The 24,967-nt window shown below is 37.3% G+C and overlaps 2 long non-coding RNA genes across 2 annotated transcripts in view; one reads left to right on the top strand and one right to left on the bottom strand.

Moving 5' to 3' along the window:
- Positions 1-17,620, bottom strand: part of LOC116468377 (uncharacterized) — an 87,513-nt gene extending 69,893 nt beyond the window's left edge. The window contains exons 1-2 of the long non-coding RNA XR_004248037.2: positions 17,577-17,620; positions 15,504-15,582 (exon numbers count right to left, since the gene is read on the bottom strand). This is a non-coding gene — a long non-coding RNA (uncharacterized LOC116468377). The remainder of the gene's footprint in view (positions 1-15,503; positions 15,583-17,576) is intronic.
- LOC131383643 (uncharacterized) lies at positions 1,339-21,550 on the top strand. The gene is made up of 3 exons (XR_009213809.1): positions 1,339-1,463; positions 13,063-13,159; positions 21,472-21,550. It is a non-coding gene; the product is annotated as an uncharacterized LOC131383643 (long non-coding RNA).
- The last annotated feature ends 3,417 nt before the right edge of the window (positions 21,551-24,967 follow it).

Raw genomic sequence — 24,967 nt, 5'->3', positions numbered from 1 at the left:
CATAAGAACAGTGTCAGGGAAACTGCCCTCATGATCCAATCACCTCCCACCAGGTCCCTCCCTCAACATGTTGGAATTACAATTTGAGATGAGATTTGGGTGGGGACACAGAGCCAAATTATATCCCATGGAGTCAATCTAAATGCCCATCAATGACAGATCGGATGAAGAAAATGTGGTACATATACAAGACAGAATACTATGCAGCCATAAAAAATGAGATAATGTCTTTTGTGGGAACATGGATGGAGCTTGAGGCCATTGTCCATAGTAAACTAACACAGGAACAGAAAACCAAATACAACATGTTCTCACTTATACGTTGGAGCTAAATGATGAGAACTCATCAACATAAAGAAGGAAACAACAGACAGAGGGTCTACTTGAGGATGGAGGGTGAGAGGAGGGAGAGGAGTTGAAAAAATAACTGTTGGGTACTAGGCTTAGTACCTGAATGATGAAATAATCTGTACAACAAACCGCTGTGACACAAGTTTACCTATATAACAAACCTGTACAGGTACCCCTGAACCTAAAATAAAAGTTGAAAGAGGAGAGAAAGAAGTGAGTCATTATGTAAATTAACCTATAGACTCAACTAAATCATATATAGTTAGATAATGACCTAGAAAGATAAACAATGATGTCCTAAGAGTAAAGACAGCTGATGCACAATTTTGTATTTAGGGCTTTAGGAAAACTATGAGGAAATAACATGTGAGCTAAGAAATAAAAGGTGAGTTGACTTAGCCAACTGAAGATTTGGGTTGTAGATATTTTCTCTTTGTCTTACCAAATTCACCCTTCTCTCTGCTCTGTGCAGTAGAAAGCTGACTCACATGGACTTTGTTAATGGGTTGGCTTTACCTCTGACTTCAGGTTGAATTTGGCCAATGGAAAAAGGATGTTATAGGATGGGAGAAAAATAAATTAGGTATTTATTTTCTGTTTTATTAAGGCATGGGTTTGTGTCTTTCTACTAAAGGCTATAACTCCTGTCAGTTGCCTTTCCCTGTACAGTTGTTTTTTCTAATTCTAGTAAAAATTCCCTCTTATTACCCTTTTAGGCCGAGGAGTAGTAACAGCCTCCCCACACTTACTAGTCCAGAGGGACTTTAATGATAGTATAAGAGGAAGTACCACAGGAGAACACGATGTTGGGAGAACAAATGGCTATGTTAATTGATCACTGTGACAGCAATAATGATTACAGTGATTATGACATCAGCTGAGTGTTTCAGATGATTCTACAGAGATTACCTAAGAAAAAATTGAAGGCTGTGAATTTCTAACTCAAGATCTGAGCTAAAAATCATAAGCCTTAATGGCAGCTCTGAGAGACCTCTCATCTATTGTCATCACAGGGGAGATAACGGCTGCCAACCAAGCCCAAAACTTGATTGTTAAAGGGTTATATGATGGCAATACAGATTAGATGCTTAAATGCCCTGTGCTAAAATCAGGTTAGTAGTGGGAAGAAGGAGAACCGTTGAGTGAAATCTATTTTGATAGTGTCTCAGTCCATTCTGGTGGCCATAACAAAATATACTGGGTAATTTAAAAACTATTACCCAAGTTCTGGAGGCTGAGAAGTGCTAGATCCAGGCTCCAGCAGGTTCAGTACTTGGTGAGGGCTCACTCTGTTTCTAAGATGGTACTTTCTAGCTAGCCCTCGCATGGTGAAAAGGTAAAAGTGCTCCCTTACTCGGGCCTCTTTTATAAGGGCAATAATCCCATTCACGAGGGCTCTGCTCTCATTACCTAATTACTTCCCAAAGGTTCCATCTCTTAATTCTATCACCTTGAGGGTTAGGTTTCAACATACAGTTTTTGGGAACATTCAGATAAGGAAGGTTTGGGAACATAGCAGGTAGAAAATGTTACATGAAAACCCATAAAACTCTCCACATTCCTCTATCTACATCTGTCAAGAAAAGTAAGCCAAATGCAATTTTGCATTCCTGGAGTAATTATAGAGTTTTGTAAAATCTTTAAATATTTTAAACATTCACATAAGATCTATAATATTCCAATTTCTCATAGTTGTATGTCTGGTTCACAAACCAAATGGGTCATGGAAAAATGAAAGTAGATTATTATAGACTTAATTAGGGGGAGATACCAATAAGAAGTGAATTTCTGCATGTGATGTCTTTAATGAAGCAAATCAGCCCAATCCCGGGCAGCTAGCATGCAGCTATTGACCTAATTAACCTGGAATTCTTTTTCTATACCTTTAAGCAAAGATAATCAAGAATTTGCCTTCACAGATACCACAGCATACATTTATGGTCTTGCCTCAAAGCTATGGCACCTCTCCCATGGTGTCATAATATAGTCTTGAGGCCCCCTTGATCGTCCTGATATCCTACAGAACATATCCCTGGTCCATTACACTTGTGACATTTTGCTAACTGGATCTAATGAACAGGAAGGGCAAGCATTTTCGATGACCTGGTAAGACATGTGCGTGCCAGAAAGTAGAAAATAAGGCCTATAAAAATTCAGGAGAATGTCATATTCTGAGGATCTAATAGTCCAAGGACTGTCAGTATATCCTCTTCTTAGTAAAAGACAAGTTGCTATATATTGTACTGAGAGCACACACACACGCACACACACACACACACACACAAAAGTGCAACTCTTGGTAAGTTTCTCTGTGTTTGGGAAACAACATAAACCATATATGTGAACCTGTACAGATTTCTAGATTTTTTGTGGGCAAGCTTACAAATTCACCACCCCTTCCTGCTATGACTGAACATAAGTCCCCTCCAAAGCTCATGTTGAAATTGAATCTCTAATGTGGCAGTATTGAGAGGTGGAGCCTTTAAAAGGCTATTAGGTCTATTAATCCACTAACCCATTCTTATAAAGTCCCCAGTCCCACTTTCATGATAACCCATTAATTCAAGAATTAAGTAGTTCATGGGAACTTTAGAAGAAGAAGAAAGACCTGAGTGACCATGCTTATCCCCCTCACCCCTCACATGATTCCCTGTGCCACCTCAGGATGCTGCAGAAAGTTCCCAACTGCAACAAGGCTCTCACCAGATGTGCCCCCTTGACCTTGGACTTCTCATTTTCCAGAACTGTAAGAAATAGATTTTGTTTCTTACAAATTACCCAGTTTCAGGTATTCTGTCTTAAGCAGCAGAAAACAGACTGTGACACTCCCACAACCCACACATGTGACCTCATGGGAATTCCCTATGACCAATAAATGGGGAAAGAAAAGCAGCACTATGGTTTATAGATAGACCTGCTTAATATGCTCATTTAAATCTGAAGTTGATAGTCACTGCAATGTAGTCCCACTCATGGAAAGCCTTTAAATAAAATAGCATGAGGAAATAGTTCCTGTGGTCAGAAATTGAGGTAGCACATCTGATTGCCTGTTTTACACAGAAAGAAAGATAGTCTCAGGTTCAGGACCATACTGATTTATGAATAGTGGCCACCAGGTTGTCCAAATGATTGGGAACATGGAAAAAATAAAATTTTAAGAGTGGTGTCTTCTGAGACAGTTTCAACAGAACTTCCTGGAAAGAGTACAAAGTGTGAAAATATTTTTTCCACATAAATGCCCACCAGAACAAATCCACTATAAAGAATGCTTTCAATAATCAGGTTGTCGAGGTGTTCTTTCCTGTGGCTATCTCAGTTAGCTTCGTTCTCCTGCTTCCCCAGTGGTTGCTAAAATGACCTACATACAGAGTACTTGTGGGGAGTAAAGTTGAAGGCTATTCACATGTTCAACACCTTCTATTTCCCCTCATAAAGACTGATTTTGCTGCCACCATGCCAAATGGCCAACCTGCCACAAGAAATCTGATATGACACCATTCTCCAGCAGAGACTGGCCTGCTACCTGGTGACGGTTGATTACAACAAACTTTTCTATCATGGAAGAGACAGTGATTTGTTCTCACAGATAGACACACAGTTTGGATGCATAAGTACCTTAACTGTTGACAGCACTTTTGCCAATACCACCCTTCCAAATACCTTATCATCTTCAGCCATGGTATACCACAGAAATAACCTTATAATGGGCTACATATATTACAGAAAAGGATGTGTAACAATAGACTTCTGTTCACATAATTGACTGGCCCTTGCCATATGCCATCATCACCCTGAAAACAGATGGCTAAACAGAATGGTGAGATGTACTGCTGAAGCCACAATTTGGGCACTGAGTAGAAAACAACATCATGGGAAACCAGGGATCTAACTAAAGGGATAAAGTATGTTCCTAAATCAGCAGTTGATAGTTAGTGCCATTACCTTATAGCCAGAATTAGCAGGTCTGGGAATCAAGTTACAGAGCTGAGAATGATTCCTCTCATTATTACTCCAAATAAACTATTAGAGAAAGCTTTTCCTCACTTTCTTCAAACTTAGATTCGGTAGTTCTGGTGGTATTAGAGCCAGCTAGAAGAATTCTTCCACCAGAAAACAGAGTTAGAGCCTTTTTGAATTAAAGCTAAGATCACCTTCTGAACTTTTGGAGCTCTTTATGCCATGTAACAAACAGACGAAAAGAGTGTCACTGCATTTGAATCTTATCTCAACAAAGCTCTTACATATTGGACAAAATTTCAGGGAATGCAATGATTCTCTAGGAATTTGCAGATTTCAGGGAAAATTCAATAAAATAAATAATAAATAAGTTATGGAAGCAGCATGTGTAAATGTCCCAAGATGGGAAAGAATCTGGCATAGTTTCAGAATGACCAAACAATTCAGAATCTGTCAGGCCATGGCAAGAAGTTTCAACAATATTCTAAATATAATAGATGCTTATTTAAAGGTGGTTGAATTGGCCCTGGCTACAATGTGGAAAATGGACCGAAGAGTAGAAATTAGAATACAAAAGAGGCTATTGTAATAGACAAGGCTCAAGATGATTAGTATTATCCTGGGGTATTAGCAGTTGTGGCATAGAAATAGATTAATTTGAAAATTACTTTGGATGTAAAAAAGCACAGGGCTTGGTAATGTATTGAATGTGCTTAAAGCTAAGAGAAAGGTAAAATAAAAATAACTGAAAATCTTCTGTTTAGTGTAATGATGTATGGTTGCTCCAACATCAGATAAGAGAACACTGGAGATGTAGTTTGTGGTGGAAGATTTAGAGAAAGAAGATCATGGATATTCAGGTAGGCCTATTTAATTTGAGCACCAAAGTTGGAGTAGACACGCCCAGAGAAAGGAGATGAGTGTGTGCACATGAAGAAGAAGAAAGAAAGGGATAGTGATAGAGAGAGAGAGAGAGAGAGAGAGAAGCTTGAGATCCCATTAAATATGGCAAAAAGGTAGGTTTTTTGTTCGGTTGGTTGGTTGGTTTTTGCAGTTTGGTTCCATATGTCTACAAATCTTTCCAATAATTCTTATTCTCCAGTTTGTACCTTTCCATTACTTGCAACCAAAGAATCCCGGAATAACAATCAAGATGTCTTTCCCTCATTAGTACCTCAAAGTCAAAATATTCATATAGCATTTGTAATAGGAATGTTTCAGTAACAAGTGACAAAAAATGAAATTAAGTTAAAAATTCTAAAGTCAAAATGACTTTTAAAAAATAAAGGGAATATTAACCTATGTTACTGAAAAGTCAAAATGAGGCTTGATTTCCCACCTCAAATAAGATTTCCCAGGACCTTCTATCTCATGGTCATTCTACTCTGCTTCTCCGTTAGCTGTATTACCATACTGCCCTCGTAGTCCCCTGAGAGTTCCAGAGTATTCCTGAATTTTTGCAAATGTTTGTAGCAACTCCAGATGTCAGACCCTCACAGAAAAACTCTCAGGGAGGGAAGAGTCTCTTAACAGTAGTGGCTGCTGTATATCTCCTGGGAATCACTTCCTCTCGTTGGCCTGAATTGGACCACATGCCTTTGCTTGAAACAGTAACTATGGCAACAAAGTTACAATACTCTGGACTGTCTTTTAGACAACAAATGTCCACCCCTAAAGCAAGTAATATATTCACTCTTTCCCAAATTGCTTGATTACAAAAGTGGAGTGAGCAAATTTCTCCCTCAAATATAAAGATATTATTGGCTAATTTCCATTCCCACCAACAGTATAAAAGCATTCCTATTTCTCCACAGCCTCACCAGCATCTATTGTTTCTTGATTTTTTTAATAATCGCCATTCTGACTGGTGTGAGATGTTATTGCACTGTGGTTTTGATTTGCATTTCTCTAATGATCAGTGATGTTGAGCTTTTTTTCATATGTTTGTTGGCTGCATAAATGTCTTCTTTTGAGAAGTGTCTGTTCATATCCTTTGCCCACTTTTTGATGGGGTTACTTTTCTTCTTGTAAATTTGTTTAAGTTCCTTGTAGATTCTGGATATTAGACCTTTGTCAGATGGATAGATTGCAAAAATTTTCTCCCATACTGTAGGTTGCCTGTTCATTATTATGATAGTTTCTTTTGCTGTGCAGAAGCTCTTTAGTTTAATTAGTTCCCATTTGTCAATTTTGGCTTTTGTTGCAATTGCTTTTGGTGTTTCCATCATGAAGTCTTTGCCCATGCCTATGTCCTGAATGGTATTGCCTAGGTTTTCTTCTAGGGTTTTTATGGTTTTTGGTTTTACATTTAAGTCTTTAATCCATCTTGAGTTAATTTTTGTATATGGGGTAAGGAAGGAGGAATCTAGTTTCAGTTTTCTGCATATGGCTAGCCAGTTTTCCCAGCACCATTTATTAAATAGGGAATCCTTTCCCCACTGCTTGTTTTTGTCAGGTTTGTTGAAGATCAGATGGTTGTAGATGTGTGGTGTTATTTCTGAGGTCTCTGTTCTGTTCTGTTGGTCTATATGTCTGTTTTGGTACCAGTACCATGCCGTTTTGGTTACTGTAGCCTTATAGCATAGTTTACAGTCAGGTAGCATGATGCATCTAGCTTTGTTCTTTTTGCTTAGGATTGCCTTGTCTATACAGGCTCTTTCAACCATTGTGGAAGACAGTGTGGCAATTCCTCAAGGACTTAGAACCAGAAATACCATTTGTCCCAGCAATCCCATTAGTAGGTGTATACCCAAAGGAATATACATCCTTCTACTATAAAGACACATATACACATATGTTAATTGAAACATTATTTACAATAGCAAAGACACGGAACCAACCCAAATGCCCATCAATGATAGACTGGATAAAGAAAGTGTGGTACTTATGTGTCATGGAATACTATGCAGCCATAAAAAAGAATGAGATCATGTCCTTTGCAGGGACATGGATGAAGCTGGAAGCCATCAGCCTCAGCAAACTAACACAGGAACAGAAAACCAAACACCACATGTTCTCACTCATAAGTGAGAGTTGAACAATGAGAACCCATGGATACAGGAAGGGGAACAACACACACCAAGGCCTGTTGTTGGGGGAGCAAGGGGAGGGAGTGTATTAGGACAAACACCTAATGCATGAGGTGTTTAAATCCTAGATGACAGTTTGATAGGTGCAGCAAACCACCATGGCACATGTATACCTATGTAATAAACCTGCACATTCTGCCCATGCATCCTGGAACTTAAAGTAAAATAAAATAAAATAATAATAATAATAATAATAAAAGATATTCTTGGCTTAAAAAAAAATAGTAAGGGGAAGAGAGAATACATGCCAGAAAGGCAACAAAAAATAACCTTCAAAATGATTTACAGGCACCATCCTATAATATGATATGAAAATTGCTCTCTAGAGATGAGAAGTCTTATTGATTACCTTATATTATTTTCATCTTTGAATTAACAAAAAATAACAATAGAATATTTTTATTTCCCTATACTGCACAATGAAGTAAAGGCTTGAAATTGTGGTAATGAAAATTAGCATGCAAAGTCAGTGCACTGAATATATTGTCTATTCCCATCTTTCATTCAAATTCCTTGCATATTTAGCAAGGGTCACTCAGAAGCACCCATGCTAATCAAAAAGAAAAAACTATGGTGTAGCATGCTATAGATGGCCCCTTTTCCTGGATGACTAAACAGCATTTAAAGTTACTTGACTTCTTTATTGCAGCCAAAACCCTGCAGGTGTGTTAAAGGATTAGCGTTCCTAAAACAGATACAGAAAAATATTAGTGAAAATATGTTGATTTATCACACTCATCTATGAAAAATATAGTTTTTACATTTTTTAACTAGTAGAATATTTAAAACTACTAATACTCCCAAATAAGTGCATTAATGAAATTGCTTTGTTTCTTAAAAGGGTGAAAGGAGCACTATTACAAATTGCACTCTTATCTTGGCTTTGTCTCTTTAAACGCACAAGGCATTCACACTTGCTTCCTTTGTGCAGTCAGATGAACAGAAAACTGTAAAACCAGACTATATAAAAATAGATCTTACTTTTAAATCATGTTATAGTCAAATTTGTCATTAACAATTTTATAAAAATATACAATCATCATGTTTCATTGGCAAAAGTATGATATAAAAAGCACTCTATGCCAAATTTCAAATTTGTATTTATAAGTGCTATACTAGATCAAAAAAAGGATTAACAGTAATGTACATCACGATAAATATTCTGTAACACTCTGCTCCAAATAACTATACCACTGCCATGCAAACTTTATAAATATATTCTGGTTCATCATTCATATAATTTAGTCAATAAATTGTATTTTTAAAAATAGGTTTATTAAAAGCACAAATTTTGTTACTCTTCTAAAGTCAAAATTAAATGCTACAATATTTCCTCCTATTAGTTTCAGGTATATTTCTGACTCATATTTACCCTGCTTTAGAGGAAAACTTGAATATGTGAAGTTTAAAGAATTATAACTATTTAAACTTTGCTGTCAAGTTACTTGGCTTGAACTATGAAATGTTACTGATTCTTCTAAACAATAACCACTCAAGGGAAGAATAAATGTGATCCACCAATGCTCTGTATATATAATATGGAACCAACCAGGGCAGGAAAATAATAATGATAGTATAAAATTATTTCACTGGTAAAAATTACTAGGCAATCCTAATATTTGTATTCATATCACAAAGTAAACAGATGATTGACTAAAATATCTAACTTTCTCTATTCTGATGTCATAGTTTCCTGTAATTCCTTCAAAATATTTTAAACTGTTGCTATCACATTTCAATATTTAATCTACATAGAATTAATTATGGTGCTTGGTTGGGGACAGGGATTCACAATTTTTTCTTTCGTATGGATAATCAAAGGTCTAAACACTGTTTGATCAATGGCCTATCCTTCTCCACTGGTGGGCAATGTCTCCTTTGCCATATATCAAGTTTCCACCTGTGCATTGCCGTATTTCATCTCCCTGTTCAGTTCCATAAGCTTATCTTTCCTAGAACAATGCACAATGTCTTTATTGTTTATGGGTTTATATCATTTACAGTTTATAATAAGTAGTCGTATAAGTTAGAGGAGCCTCCTTATATTGTATTTGTTTTTAAAAATTATCTTGACTATCTTAACCATTTGCACTTTCATATATTTTAAAATCATCTTGTCATGTTACAAGGAGGGAAAAAAAGTTGGAATTCTGATTGAAATTTTGCCCTATTTTGTCTTATTTTACTGGCTTAGATACCCAATTTTGAATGGGGGTTCGGGGAGTGAGATTTTTCACCATCATTTTGTTTTTTTTTCATCACTAAGAATTAGGTTTGTAATTTCTTCTTGAGTCACCTAGCTATATGTCTCCAAAAAATTGAAAATTTTGCTTGTTTTCAATTTTAATGGCTTAAAATTGTTATAGCTTCTTTAAAAAAAAAACTGCTCTTCTGTTTCTGGGGTTATGACACTACTCTTTTCACTGTTAGTATTCTATAATGGATTCTCCTTTTCTTTGTTGTTCTTACTCAGACTTGCCAGAGGGCGTCTATTTTATTAAACTCTTCAAAAAGTGAGTGTTTGGCTTTGTGGACTCTCTTTATTTCTTGTTTTTTCCTATTTAATTAATTTATTTTCTTATTGTTATATTATGATATCATTCTTTCTACTTAGAGTTTATTCTGTTGTTTTTCTAACTCCTCTAACTTTGGTACTTAGATTACCAAATTTCAAACTTTATTTATAATACAAATAATCAGGGTGTTAAAACTATTTTAAGTAATGGTTTACTTATATCCCCTACTGTTTAGAATGTAATGTTTTTGTGCATTTTCAGTTTAAAATATTTTCTAATGTCCATTATGGTTTTTTCTTAGGACCAGGAATGATTTGGAAGTGTATTTTTATAAGAATTTCTAAATAGATTTTGTCATTTTACATTTCTAAATTAAATACCTTTTTCACAAAGATAAGATCTCGCTTTGTTGCACAGGCCAGTGTCAAACTCCTGGCCTCAAGCGATCCTCCAGCCTCAGCTTCTCAAAGTGCTGGGATTACAGGCATGAGCCACTGCACCTGGCCTAAATACATTTTTAAAGAAAAGATAATATACTTAACAAAAAATTGATATTTTTTGATACCTGACTTATGTTCTAGAATATACTCAGTTCTTACAAATGGTCCATGTGTATTGTGAAGAATATACATTCTCTAATTGTTGGGCATAGAGTTGTAGGTGCCCATTAGATCTGACTTGTTAATTGTGTTGTTCAAATCCTCCATATCCTTACTAATGTTTTTGTCTGCTTTCTCTATTATGTATTAAGAATAAGTTAAAGATTTCTTATGAATGTTAATCCATTAATTTCTCCTCATAATTTCATCCCTTTTTTCTATATATATATAGAGAGAAAATATATTACACCTACAACAAAACAGGTTTAAACTATATGGATCCACTTATATACAGATATTTTTTCAGTAAATGCAGTTGAACTTCCTTAACTGTGGGTTCTGAATCAGCAACCAAATGGTGATCAAAAATACAATATTTGTGGGTTATGAAACCCATGGATAGGAAGGCCCAACTTTTCCTTTATGCAGGTAGTACAGGGCCAACTTCAGGACTTGAGTATGCAAAGATTTTGGTATCTGCAAAGGTCCTGGAACCAAACCAATTTCCTGTGGATACTGAAGGAGAACTGTATCTATAGATATAAAGGCTGTGTTTTTAGGAGCTTATAATTTTAGATTTTTTTTGTATTTTTCTGTGAGAATTGTACCTTTCATCATTAAATATTGGCACTCTTTACCTCCCAAAAGAAAGTTTTTACTTTGAAGATAATTTTCTCTAATAGAGATCTATATATGTACATAGCTATACCAGGTTATTTTGTTTAGTATTTGCCTAACATACTTAAACTTTAAGTTGGAACTTTTATGTGTCTAATGCACAGGTATGTTTTAAAAATAGCATATACTTAGATTTTGCTAATTATCTAAACTGAGAATATTTATATTTTGACCTGCATGTTTACTCCATTAACATTTATTGTGTTTAATAGTATATTTTGAGTTATTTCTACCGCTTACTTGGTGCTTTATGTTTATCTGGCTATTTCTCTGCTTCTTTTTCTTTTCTCCTCTCCTGCTTGCTTTTGAATTTATCAGGCATTTTACATTCTATTTTCTCTCCACCAATGGCCAGGTAGTTATATAATACATGCATTTGGGTAGTATAAAACTAGCTTTGGTAACTAGTCTTCATGTTTCAGTTGCTTAATACAATGTAAATGTGTTCCTTAGACACCTATCAGCCCAATGCAAGTGTTGCTAATCAGCAAATGGCTTTCCTTTATTGGATAAATTAGGAATCCAGGTCCTTTAGCTCTTGTGCCTTCATCATCCCCAGGATGTAGGTAATCTTTTCATTTAACAGAGTAAGAAGACTGAGTCCCTTCTTAAGAGCCATGGCCACTGGGTGACCAACATCATTACCTTTTATATTTTACTGGATAGAATAATAGTCTTTGGTGGACAGCCATCCCTCCCAGCATCAACTCTATACTATGTCTGAGAACAAATTCTTGGTGGATAGCTAGCCATGTCTACAACAGCATATTTAACCAAATCTGAAGTTTTCAAATCTCTACCTCTACCTAAACATTATAAGGTTTTCAGAATGTTTTAACTTTGGTCATTGCCTCCATTTTTACAAATTATCACTTTTTTCAGTATTTTAGTTTTTTAAATTTTATCAAATCATTCATTATTATTGTGTATTTGGTTTTATACAAATAGACCCTGTTTATAGCATTTTATCAATATTAGGTCATTTAAGCCTCATAGCCACCCCCTGAAGTTTTAGCACTTATGTAATAGGAACTATGTTCTCCTTATATTTTGGATATGAGAATGTTGAAGTAGAAAGCAGTTAGTGAACTTGCCTTATGTCACCCAATTGTGACCACTTAATTGAGTGGTGAAGCCAGGATTCAAAGCCAGTCAACCTGGCTCCGGAGGCCGCTCATGACTCTGCTTTATGCTGTCAATGGTCGTTTATATTTATCCACATGTCACTGTTCCTTGTTTAACTACACAGAGATTTCCCATGGCAAAACTTTTCTGTATAGGATCAGAGAGTAAATATTCAAGCTTTGCAGACCATATGGTCTCTGTCACAATCTACTGTACTCTGCCTTTGTAACACAAAAGCCACCAGAGTCAATAGATATGAGACCAGCACTTTGGGAGGCCAAGATGAGTGGATCACCTGAGGTCAGGTGTTCCAGACCAGCCTCACCAATATGGTGAAACCCCATCTCTACTAAAAATACAAAAATTAGCCAGGCATGGTGACATGTGACTGTAGTCCCAGCTATTATGGAAGCTGAGACAAGAGAATTGCTTGAATCCAGGAGGCGGAGGATGCAGTGAGCCGAGATCCAGCCTGGGCAACAGAGCAAGACTCCATCTCAAAAAAAAGAAAAGAGAATGAGCATAACTCAAATAAACCTGCATTTGTGGATGCTGAAATTTACATTTCATGTACTATTCATGTACCACAAAATGTTATTCATCTTTTGTTTTATTTCAACCATTTTAAAACATAAAAAACATTCTTAGAGGACTTCTTATTTCGGATGAGACATATCAAGAGTTTTAAAGTCATCACTCCCATCCTCATAACAAGTTAAAAAACTGAATATCAACAACTCCTTTTAGATCCATCAGAGAATTGAGGACACAGAACATACCACCACCTGGAAAACTAGAGAGAGAGGACAATATAAGAATCACAACTTACCAGGAGCTGCAGCAGGTAACTGGTAGGAACACTTAAATGGTAATTGACGAATTGTTGGAGGCTGAGTGTGGACTAGCTTGAGAGTTAAAAATTCCTGGGGGTCCAGTCTTAGGGAGATCCCTATACCTTTGTGAGTTTTATTTTCAGGAGCCCAGACTGGAGGAAAATCCTCTCCCATTTTTTGGCAGGAGGAGAGAAAAAGTAAACATTTTGAAATATGCCCAGAGCATTTCATTTTTCTTAACAAAGCCCTGGCCTCAAGGGAAACTATTGTAACAGGAATAAAAAGGAACATTACACAGTGGTAAAGGGGTCATTCTCCAAGAAGACATTAAAATCCATAATGTGTGTGTGTGTGTATTGGTAGAAGTATGTATCTACATGTGTGTGTATGTCTGTATGTACACACAGTAATGTGTATGAGTATGTGTATGTATAGGTGTATATATGTGTCTGTCAATATTGTTTCATCAGTTTTAACCAATGTACCACACGAATATAAGAACTAATAATAGAAGAAACTAAAGCAGAGGTGGGGAAGTGTATATATAGGAACCCACTGTACTATCTCTTTAATTTTTCTCTAAATCTAATATTGTTATAAAATATTAAAGTTATTTTTTTCAATATTCTTAGCCCACAGGAATTACAAAATCCATCTGTAGGTTGGATTCAACCTCTGAGCCATAGTTTCTTGACTTCTGATCTAAGAGATCTCCATTTTGAGGTCGGTTTTCATCTTTTTGAAGCATTTTGGAAATATCTTTGTGAGATATGGCACATTCTGTTGGTGGTAAACTCTATTTTTGTTTGTCTGAAAATTTTTCTATTTTATTCTTTCTTTGAATAAAGTTTAGCTAAGGAATTCAATTTTAGGTTGTCAGCATGTTCTTTAAGTATTTTGAAGACACTATGCTTCTGTCCTTCTTTTGTCTGTGAGAAATCTGCTGTAATTTGTCTTTTCTTTCTGACCACTTGTAATACCTCTTGTTTGTCTCTGATGTTCTATAGTCTCTGGGATAGGCCTGATTGTGTATTCAAAAGGAGATTTCTTGTTATTCCTGTTTGAATTTTGGGAAGGATTCTTGACACTGAAGTTTTCTATCTTTTAATAATTTTATATCTTTTAATTATATATAGCAGTCTTTATTTCTTTAAACATTCTTAGTTATCAAATCCTCATATTCTTGCTTCTAACCCTTTGACATTCACCTCTACATGCCAAAATCTGTTAGCTGGATCTTGCTATTCTCTGCTTGATTACTTTTTGTTTGATCCTAAGGGCACACTCAGCCCCGGCACAAAGAAAATTCAAAGGGTGAATGACCTAATGTTTCCAGAAGCATCCTTTATTTAATGATGAATAAGAAGTTGATAAATAAGCATCCCCAGCTTCCTTGTATCTTAGTTGGGATAACTCTGAAGCATATTCCACTTCTGCTAGCAACATTCCCAGTGATACTGAGATTCAATTGTCCACAGTGGAAACTCATTTGATAATATATCATCTACTGACTTCTTTCTCTTTTCTATCTAATCTTCCCAATCCTTTACTGATATATTCTGGGACCATCTACTACATAAACTACTTGCATTTGAATCCTTCCCTTGCAGTTAGCTTCTGGAGGGAAACCAAAATTTTATTTTACATTCACCATTTGATATTCCCATTACATGATGCTCCTGAATGGTACATTTGCTGTGTTTTTTTTCCCTCTTGATTCATGCTTTTGTTGGCTTAGTACTGTGTGTGTGTGTGTGTGTGTGTGTGTGTGTGTGTGTGTGTGTGTGTATGTGTGTATTTCTTTTGTTGTTGTTTAATTGTGAATTTATGTTTTGCATAATTTATTTATGAGACTCTTGCAAGATTTGGGTTTTGAGTTTATCTGGGTACACTTAAAAGAGATTTGTTCTTTGCTTTCATCAGGCTTGCCAGAGTGTTATGAACAAAATTATGTTAATTATTTTAACTTGAATTTCCCAAACAATTTGTCATAGTGTTTTATTTGAATCCAGAAGTGGTTAAGGGAGCCAAGTCTCCCTGGGTGCAATTGGTTGGGCCTGGTCTCCAGAGCTGCTACAGCTCCCATGGAAAGTGTAGCAATCATAACAGAGGCTGGCAGATAAGGTGGTGGCAGCTGTGTCTGGTACAGAGGCAGCAGCCAGGACTTCCATGAGGAAGCAGCCACCGGGCTCCAGAGGTGAGAAAGATCAACCAAATATGAGATCGTACATAAATTGTGCCCAGTGCATTGTGTCAAAGGTATGAATTGCAAGAGGGAAATTTTCTTCTATCTGGAGCCCAGGCTAATATAGACAACTCACCTTCCCCAACCCAGCCCCCTGGCCCCTAGCTCACCTTTTCATTGAGCGAACAGACTTTCAAGTGCCTGTCTTTTCCAGGGGGTCTCAGTTCCAAGCCTTCATCTTCCACAGTCCTAGGACGTTTTCTCCATTAGGCGTTGGGCCATTATCACCCAACCCTCGCCCCAGTGCATCCGTAGCATTAACATAAGCCTAGAAATGTGTCTTTCAGCTCTCTTTTCAGTTTGATTTCTCACAATTTCTGCTGATTTCTCAGAAATTCCTCCTTGCATTTATTCAAAAGGGCTTTTTGATAGCAATTTCAGCTCTTGTATGTGAGTCTTTTGGATTTCTATCACATTGTCAGGAAACAATAAATATCTCTTCTTTTGAAAAGATTTAGTATTCTGTAAATTTGTCTTAATTTTATAATTAGAAAAAATATTTAAAAGCATAAATAACTATACAAATACATACATATATGCCACCCAAGAACTATGAACCAAATTTACATGAATAGTGGTTAATTTGATCAGAAATGTTAACCTACAACCACGGTTCTTAACCTTGGCTGCACATTCAAATTGACTATAGGAACTATTAAGAAACCGTATTGCCAGGATTTCACCCACAGGAGGTCTTATTTTACTAGTCTGAGGTGAAGCTCAAATACAGGTATTTTCATGAGCTACTCAGGTACTTCTGTAAGCATTTCTGGCTAAGAACCAGAAATAGTCTAGAACCATTAGAGAGACTCCTCTGTAAGGAAAGAGGAGTGATTAGACTTAGAAAGGATAGGTTCAAATAAGACACAGAACTTTACAACTCAGCATCAGCATGAGTGCCCTGAATGTGAGATCCAGCACTCTCTACAACTGGTGACTCTGATCTCCTAACTAGGACCTCCAGTCTAAGCTTTGGAACCAACCCAGTTCCAAATCAGGTTCCTTTCTTACTCCTATAACTAAGCCTCTTCCTTATCTTCTATTTAATAAAATGAGTTTCTGATACCTTCCCTTCAAAACAGTTTTCTGCTTCAATAACCTGTGTTATAATAACTATTCCAGCACCCTCTATGATTGGAGCTCTATTTGTATGCTTGTTGTATGCTTTACAGATTCCTACATTGTAGTCATTAAGAGCGCTCAGATTTGAAGTATGACCAACATGGGTTTAACTCCCAGTTCTGTCACATACTAGTTCTGTGACCTTGGGTAACTAACCTGACTTCTGTAGGTCTTTATCCATAAATGGCTATGGTAATACTGCCTATATTATAGAGCTGATATGATAAGAAAATGTGATGCTGAATGTAAGTTTTTTATTATAACACCTGGCAGATGGTAAACTCAAAATGTCATTGTTAATGTATTATTATTATTATTATTTAGTATCTCTTCCAAAAACCCGATTTCCCATGCTGCCTCATCTCATTCAGGGTAACTCTCAGGCTAGTCACTTCATAGTGCTTGACTCATGACACCCTAACACCATCCTCCCTCTACTCCTACCTGCTCTGGCATCACCAGGTACCCCCTGACTTAGACCACCCATTCATTTATCCACTCAGTGTTTATTGAGAGCCTAATGTGTGCTAAGACCTTTGCCAGAGCTAGAAATACACTGAGGAGAAAAAACTGTCATAGCCTCGAATGTCACTTCCCACATCTTACCTTATGTCTTGCATGGAGAGGCAGAAATGTGTGAATTTTTAAAATGTCCCCCTAGCTACTGCTGAGTGATGCGTGCTCACCTCATCCCCCACCACACACACACACACACACACACACACACACATACACACACGTACACCGATTATTGGTCCAGCTGAACATTTTCTCCCATGGTAAGATGCTGGTCTTACCATGCAAACAGGTCTTTCCTTATCATCCCCACTAAGTTCTTTTAAGATCTTCTAAAATTCTAGGCACATAATTGGCATAATATAAAACATATTAAAATTTGCCCACATCATACAATAAATACATAGTATAGTAACTTTGTATAAGTTGGGCTAAGCTTCAGTGAAGCCAAAATTATTTTTTGAAGTCTCACACCTCATTGTAGCTCTTGAAATCTTGTACGCCCTTGACACTTTGCCTACATGCCATTACCTTTGCCCACTCACCTCACCACCATTTCAATTCTCCTTCTGCTCTGACTTAGTTTTCCGGAGAGAAAGGGGAAAAAAAGAAATGGGTAGATAAGTTGCTCATAGGAAGATTAGAAATATTCAAATTCTGCCTTCTTTGGAATTTTGTCCAAGTCTCAGATAGCAACTGATATTAAATGCGTAAATAAAAATATGCACATATATTTAATAAAAGGGAAACCGACATTCCCTTGTCAGTCCAATCTAGTGGGAACAATTTTCAGCTTTTATATAGTGCTCAAACATTGAAAAAGTGTCTTCATTTACTTAACATTATAAACAAAATATAATTATAATCCCATATGATGGCAAAATTGAAAATCAGAGAAGGAATATAACTTGCCCAGGATAACACAGGCAGTAAAAGGAGAGCTATGATCTGACCGGTATGCAGATGTGATGTCTGGAAATCCCAATTCCTTATTCTGTGACCAACTTCCTGCATAATGCACAGTGATCTCAAATAGAACAAGGCACCTCCCTCGGAGGGAGCATATGCATATGTGTTCCTAAAGTACCGCTTCAGTCCTCTCAGAACTTTGAGACTATATCCCTAAAATGCAAGTGTCTGCTGATTCTAAGCCCTGACTGAAGTGTGGCTTCAGTCACACATGACCACATGTGCCTATTCAGTGCCAGGATGCTGTTTTACTGCCGCTCCCCTGTCTTTAGCAGCAATCTAAGAACAAGGACCTCTAATCCCATATCAAATTTGCACTGCATCAAGGTCAGATCTCTTTTTTACCAAAGTAGTAAATGCATTCTTCACAGTTTTAAACCAAATAATAACCATTCCATACAGACTGGGTCTGACTTCAACATTATTGCTTTTTTTTTTAAGGTCCATAACTGTCTTAAATTACTGTTCCTTCCAGCATCAGCCATGCTGTAAAATTTTCAGGGACAAGCCTTTACTGCCTCCCACCTCTTCCTGCTTTATTGTCAGTGGCAATTTTAATTCATTTCATTTCTGTGTCACTGTCACTCCAACTGCTATCTTCAGCTGTGTGTGGTGTCCTGAAGTTCAGAGTTAATGTAGAAACCTTTGCTTTAATAGAAAAATCATGTTATTTGGCTTTTTCTTTAACATTAATAGAGAGTCAGCCAAGGCCAGCTCCAAAATTCTGCAAAATGAAATTATTTCCAAATGCTAAGGGACCCTTTACTGTCTTTGAAAGAGTGCTAGTGAGGCAAGAATTACCATGTACCTGAAACAAATAAGAAAACAAGATTTTAGGGAATAAATGGACTGGTTTTTCTGATGTCTGGCTTTGGTTTCTTGCTTTATCACTGATTGGATGGACCTGTGATTTCAGAAGAACATCTTAATCTAAGGTTCTCCCTCTCTCCTTCTCGACCCCTTTGTAAAAATTGAGATACAGCTATTGCCATTTATTTTCCTCTCAGAGATGCTTTAAGTTTCAACCCAGTGGAAAAAAAAAAAAAAACAAGGTACAAATTGTTACTGCTGACAATGGATCTGATCTTGTATTGAGCTAAGATGAACAAAATGCTCTCTGGGGAAGAGAAAAGTTCACCTATGTGAGGTAAATGAATTCTTCCACAGCTCTAGGGAACAGTGAGATTGCTGTATGGTATACTGATGCCCCAAAGAGTTTATTATCTTTATCCTGTTTGTGGATAACTTGCCCGGACTTGATATAGAACCCAGTCAATAATAATGTCTTTTTTGGATTTACACAGAAAAACTGGATACTCTGTTTAGTACTTTTTTATTTTTGTATCAATAAGTACCTTGTAGCAGAGGCATAGAAAGAGGGGCAGCTATTTATCAGAGCCAACATCCACCCCCTCCTTGTTCCCCACCACAGTCTAGGTTTGTGGGAAGATGGTTACCTGAGTTGGCACACAAAATTGAAAATAAGGATTAAAGAGGAAGGAAACAGAATAAATGTTGACAGTAGCATTTTCCCATCCCCAGATATCTTTTCCTTATTTTCTGTCTCTGTATGACAAAGGCATTAGAAGGAAGGAAATGTACCTTCCCTAAGGAAGGTAGGGGATTTATGAAATTGTAATTATTTCTGGGCAACTGATAGAGTTTCTGGTAAAAAAAAAAAAAAAAAATGAAAGAGATGAGTCATATGACTTATGGTCTTTACGTTCTGTGATACTTGAGTCACTGAAGTAGAATTGAATGAATTGATCCATATTAGAAATGGGGTCTTTCCTGGAAAATCCAGCTATATGACTCCTTTACCTCTGACCTGTATCTGAAATTGAAAACATCACTTCTGGCTTCTACCTCTCTTTTCTTGCTAGAAGATATGTTAAACAAATAATTACATCATGGTAACAATAGGCCAGGAACTGTTCCAAGCATTTGGCAAATTGTAAATCAGTAACTGGTAGAATGGCTGATACTAAAGTTTCGCAGTCTCCAAGATAATCTATCCTTTAACCCTGTAAGCAAATAGCTTTTCCTTTTCAGACTCGACAATTTCCACAGTAAAACTGAAATTCTAAGAAAAGCAAGGTAACATTTTTTCTGTAATCTTATAGATGTTATTTTTTTGTTTGTTCTCTCAAGAAAAATTTAACCCCTATTAGACATATGTTGAAATTGTTGATTTCCCACTTCCTATCCCACTCATCTCAGAAGTGTGCCAATTCTCAGATGATACAAAAATGTTATACTGCTAGAAGTCTTCACTTTAAAGAGATTCAAATGTTCTTTATTATTTTATGGTCTTAACTTGAAAATACAATGCAATAGAAAAAAATAGCAGCTACCGAACATTGAAAATAATTATTTTTCTATCAGGAATTGTTTTTGCACTAAAAACAAACAAGTGTAAAGAGAGATTGGGATTAATCCCCCAGGCTATTTTTAGCTACAGGTAACATAAAACTCCAACTAAAGTCATTTAAATGACAGAAAATTAATCATATCCCATAACAAAAGCTTGACAGCAGGAAATTCTGGACTTAATTCAGCAACTTAACAATGTCAGATTTCTCTATGATTTTCTCTTGGCTTTCACTCATGGTCACAAGATGGCTCCAATGGCTCCAACTATCACTTCCATACACAACAACATGTAAAGATAAAAAGCACAAGCTTTTATTAGGTGTCTCTTTTTAAGGGTAAAGAAAATCTTCTGAGGTACTCCCAGGAACCCTCTTTCTTTTATTTAACTGACCACAGTGCAGCACATGACCATCTTTTGCTGACACAGGAATAAAATGATTATGATTGGCCTCAACATTTATCCCTCTAGTTTTGAGAAGTGATCCAGGAAGCACTTAAGAACCCAATACTTGAATAAAATAAAGATTTTATTAAGAGGCCAGGCGTGGTGGCTCATGTCTGTAATCCCAGCACTTTGCGAGGCCGAAGTGGGTAGATCACCTCAAGTCAGGAGTTCGAGACCAGCCTGGCCAATATGGTGAGACCCTGTCTCTACTAAAAATACAAAAATTTGCTGGACGTGGTGGTACGTGCCTGTAATCCCCTCTACTCAAGAGGCTGAGGCAGGAGAATTGCTTGAACTCGGGAGACGGAAGTTGCAATGAGCCAAGATCTGCACTCCAGCCTGGGCGACAGAGTGACACTCCATCTCAGGAAAAAAAATATATATATATTAAGAATAATGAGAATGGGAGCTATTACCAAAGGAGGAAAAGCAACAAAGGATGGGGTAATACTCTAGAGCTGGTAACCACAGGAGGTGTCACCACATCTAAGGCATGAAGAGGCAGGAAAAGAAAAGACCATGAAGCATGGGCCATCCAGCAAAAGCTGTAGCCTGCCACAGAGTGAGGCAGCCACATGTGACTCCACAGGGAGCAGCCAGGAGAATGAATTCCTCAACCTAACTGTACTCCCCTTCTCTCGTCCCCCCTATAGACAGAGCCTAACCAGAAGCCAGAGAACATGGAAACTCAATGATGCATCCTGTCTGTCAGCCTCCTGGGTGCAGAGCAGGATTGTAAAGCTTGAGGAAGCTGGAAGATAGTTCAGGAGAGACAGCAGCTCTCCATCACAGTTGCCATTCATAGAGCACTTACCTTGTGCTAGGAAGCATGATAAATGATCTATATGCATAAAACACGGATTTCACATGACCACTTCAACTGGGTAAATATGCTATTCACCATGCCCCCAGGAAAGAAATAGCAGCATTGTTTTTAAAGATCCTTTGAGGAGAAATTGCGTAGGAAATGCCAAGGCTGAGTGGAGAAAGTATGTAAGCAGAGAGGCCAAATACTCTGAACCTGAAAGACGGGAGATACTCCAAACCTGGGAAGGGGTGGGGGTTTTGACTGGTTTTGCAGGTAGTGGAGATCCACACCTAATTCAGTTTCTGCTCTCTCAGAAGATACAAGGCCTTGGAGTGAATGGCTGTGTGCTGTACTAGGGGCACTAAAAGCTGAACCTCCCAGTCTTAGCAAAGGCCCCTACACCCAAGCTTGACACAGAACTAGCAGAGCCTCTTCTATTAGAGTTGAACTATAAGCATCTAATAGCAACTACCATGGGTTGAAGAGTTGAGAATGGTTTTCCTTCAAGACACAATATAAGACTCCCAGATTCTTTGGAAACAACTCTCTGTGGCTAGAGGCAAAGAACAAATATGAATGATAATAGCTGTCTCACTATCCTGGTGAATGGCTGCTCATAGTGAGATTTAGTTTTTATTTAGAAGAATCATATGACATTTCTTACACACAAGTGTGATAGGATAAAATCAATATCCTCAATACTTGTATCATCTGCTTTATCATATAAAATTTGTGAAATAAGAATTACTGTCTCTATTTTATTGATAGTGAAAGAAAGGTTTAAAGAGTCCAAATAACTTGTGTATGATCATTCCACTGAAAAGTGGCTGACTGGCACTTCCACTAGCCGCAGTGTGCTCCGGAGCCTCTGTTCTCAATCACTATTCTATTATTACACAAAACTGACTGGTATGGAAATGTGGCCATCTTCTCCAGGCATCATGGAGCATTCTGTACAACATACCAGGTAATTTCATTGGATAATATTTGCTGCTACTATAGTTGAAGTAAATAGCAACACATTGAATCGTTGTAAACATTATCCCACTTGATCCTTACATTTGATTCCTGCCAAGTAGCCAAAATGTTACAACCACCACCACCATTCATCACCATTTTACAGATGATGAAACCAAAGTTTTAAAAAATAAGGAAAGGAAAAAAGGAAGGAAGGAAGTAGAAAGAAAAAAAAGGAAAGGCTACCTAACTTGAGCAACTAGGAAAAGAACCAAAATCTTTTGACTCCTAGTTCTGTACTCTAATGCCTCTCTGCTTTAAGCACCACAAATTTTAAAAAGCAAAAACCAAAACATTGGTTTCTCCTTCCTACAGCACAGACAGTGATTCAGTGTTCGTGCAATGAGACTGAAAAGGCAAAGAGCTCTGTATATATCAGTGCGAGAATGCCAACAGACTGCTAATGGAAGTTAGAGAATGGGTAAATGTCAGACAAGGATCAGTGACTCTTTGAGGATCACTTACCTTTTCAATACAGATCAAAATCCTTAGTACAAACTACTAATATGCCACATGTGTCAGATTACCCCTCCATTCCATCAACAATATCAATGGGGTGGCCTAGCTTCCTGTCCTGGTAGCACTACAACCCCATCCTTAAATACTGTATCTATGACGTAAGACTTTTCTTCTGGGCTGTGTTATTGAAGTATGGCAAACATCTTTCTCTCTTCTTCTCTATTCTTTCTCTTCTTGGATTAATTATCTCAACTGATGCCATATTAAGTCTCACAATTTTCCAAGAGTAAAATTTGGTTAATCACCCTTGAAACTTATTTTCCATAATCCCTCAGAGCCAATCAGCCAGTATCAAGTCTATGCTGTCTCTGAAATGCACCTGAAATCAGATCCTTCTTATTCTTTCCCGTCTACCATTATTGCTATCCCCTTAGTCCATGTTTCTATTTTTCTCCTGCCTGACCCTGGTAATAGACCCCTCTCTGATCTCTCTACCAGTAATCTCTCCCACACTAATTTGTTATATATGCTCCTACCAGAGTTATATTTATAAAAGGAAGTTTTGATGATATCTGTCTCTTGCTTAAAAATGTATTCAGTGACATTCCCCTATTCATTAAAACTCAGTTCCTTGTCAGTGCTCACAAGGCCTAAATGACCTGATTCCAACTTCCCTTACCAGCCCTTTCTCCCTCCTCTTCTACTCTAACACTACTAAATTCCTCTTAAGGACCTGATTGTATAGTTTCTATGTCTTCGCATATATACATCATTTTTTTTTTGCTTTCACTTCCCTCTCTGCCTTACATTCTTCAACTTACCCCTTGAAATGAGCTTAAATATTCTCTCCTCCATGAATCCTTTCCTAACCACTTAGGCATGGTTAATCAGTCCTGTGTCAGGATTATAATATCACTTTGGCATTGGACTGGGGATAGCAGCTGGAGCTTAAGCTGTGTTCATGGTGGGATCCAGCTATATCCAGGCAAGGCTGACAGCCTGGAGTGGAAAGATCTGTAGAAGCTATTTGCACTAGGAACCAGGGGCCTTGAAAGTATCAGACCCAGACACTGACCAGAACCAGTTTTGTGAGAAGATTTATGCACAAATGGGGTCTGTTTCTCAAATATTTCCCCTGGTCCACAATAGCCCTAAACTCCTATCTGAATCCTTGGGAATGAGGACTGCAAAAAATATATATACTAAAAAACTATCTCATTGGGAGCTCAGTGGGCCACCAAAAACAGGAGCACAGATTGTTTGGGCACAGCCGTGAAAAGCAAAAGGCACTTTCCTTAGGTTCATATAGAAGTAGTTCCATTACTGTTTGGATTCATTGAACTAGCTCTAGAAAGCTTGATGCAGCTTTAGAAATGGTCATGCTAGAAATGTTCATTGTCTGCCCCTCTGTGGGGGAAGTGAGGAGGGAAGAAGGGTTAGGCTACAGAAACTCATCCCTGTGGCTATGGGACAAGAAGAGGTTTTAGCAGCAGGTATCCCAAAAGGGAAATAAAGCAAGATAAAAAATGTGGAGATTGCCACATTTTAGTTAAAAAAAAAAAATATTAATGAACCCAAATGAAATACACCTTAGAGACTTTCATCCATTCATTTACCACCTGTTCATGAGGTTCTACTCTGTGACTACATCCTACCAGGTGCCAAGGACATGGCAGAGAATAAGACAGACTTAGGAAGGTGAAGGTAGATCACAAACCAGCCCACAAATAAAAGGGCGTTTTGGGTATCCATGAGTTTAATAAAAAATTAAAGATGTTGATGCGATTGAGAGCTGGAGTCAGTGTAGGTCTCACTGAGAAGACGCCACTAGAGCTGAGATTGGAAAAGCAAAAAAGAATCAGCCT

Source organism: Hylobates moloch, unplaced genomic scaffold (assembly GCF_009828535.3).
Source record: "Hylobates moloch isolate HMO894 unplaced genomic scaffold, HMol_V3 SCAFFOLD_5, whole genome shotgun sequence".
Taxonomy (NCBI): domain Eukaryota; kingdom Metazoa; phylum Chordata; class Mammalia; order Primates; family Hylobatidae; genus Hylobates; species Hylobates moloch.
Note: the sequence above shows the minus strand (reverse complement) of the source record. Positions and strands in the feature narration are given on the sequence as shown.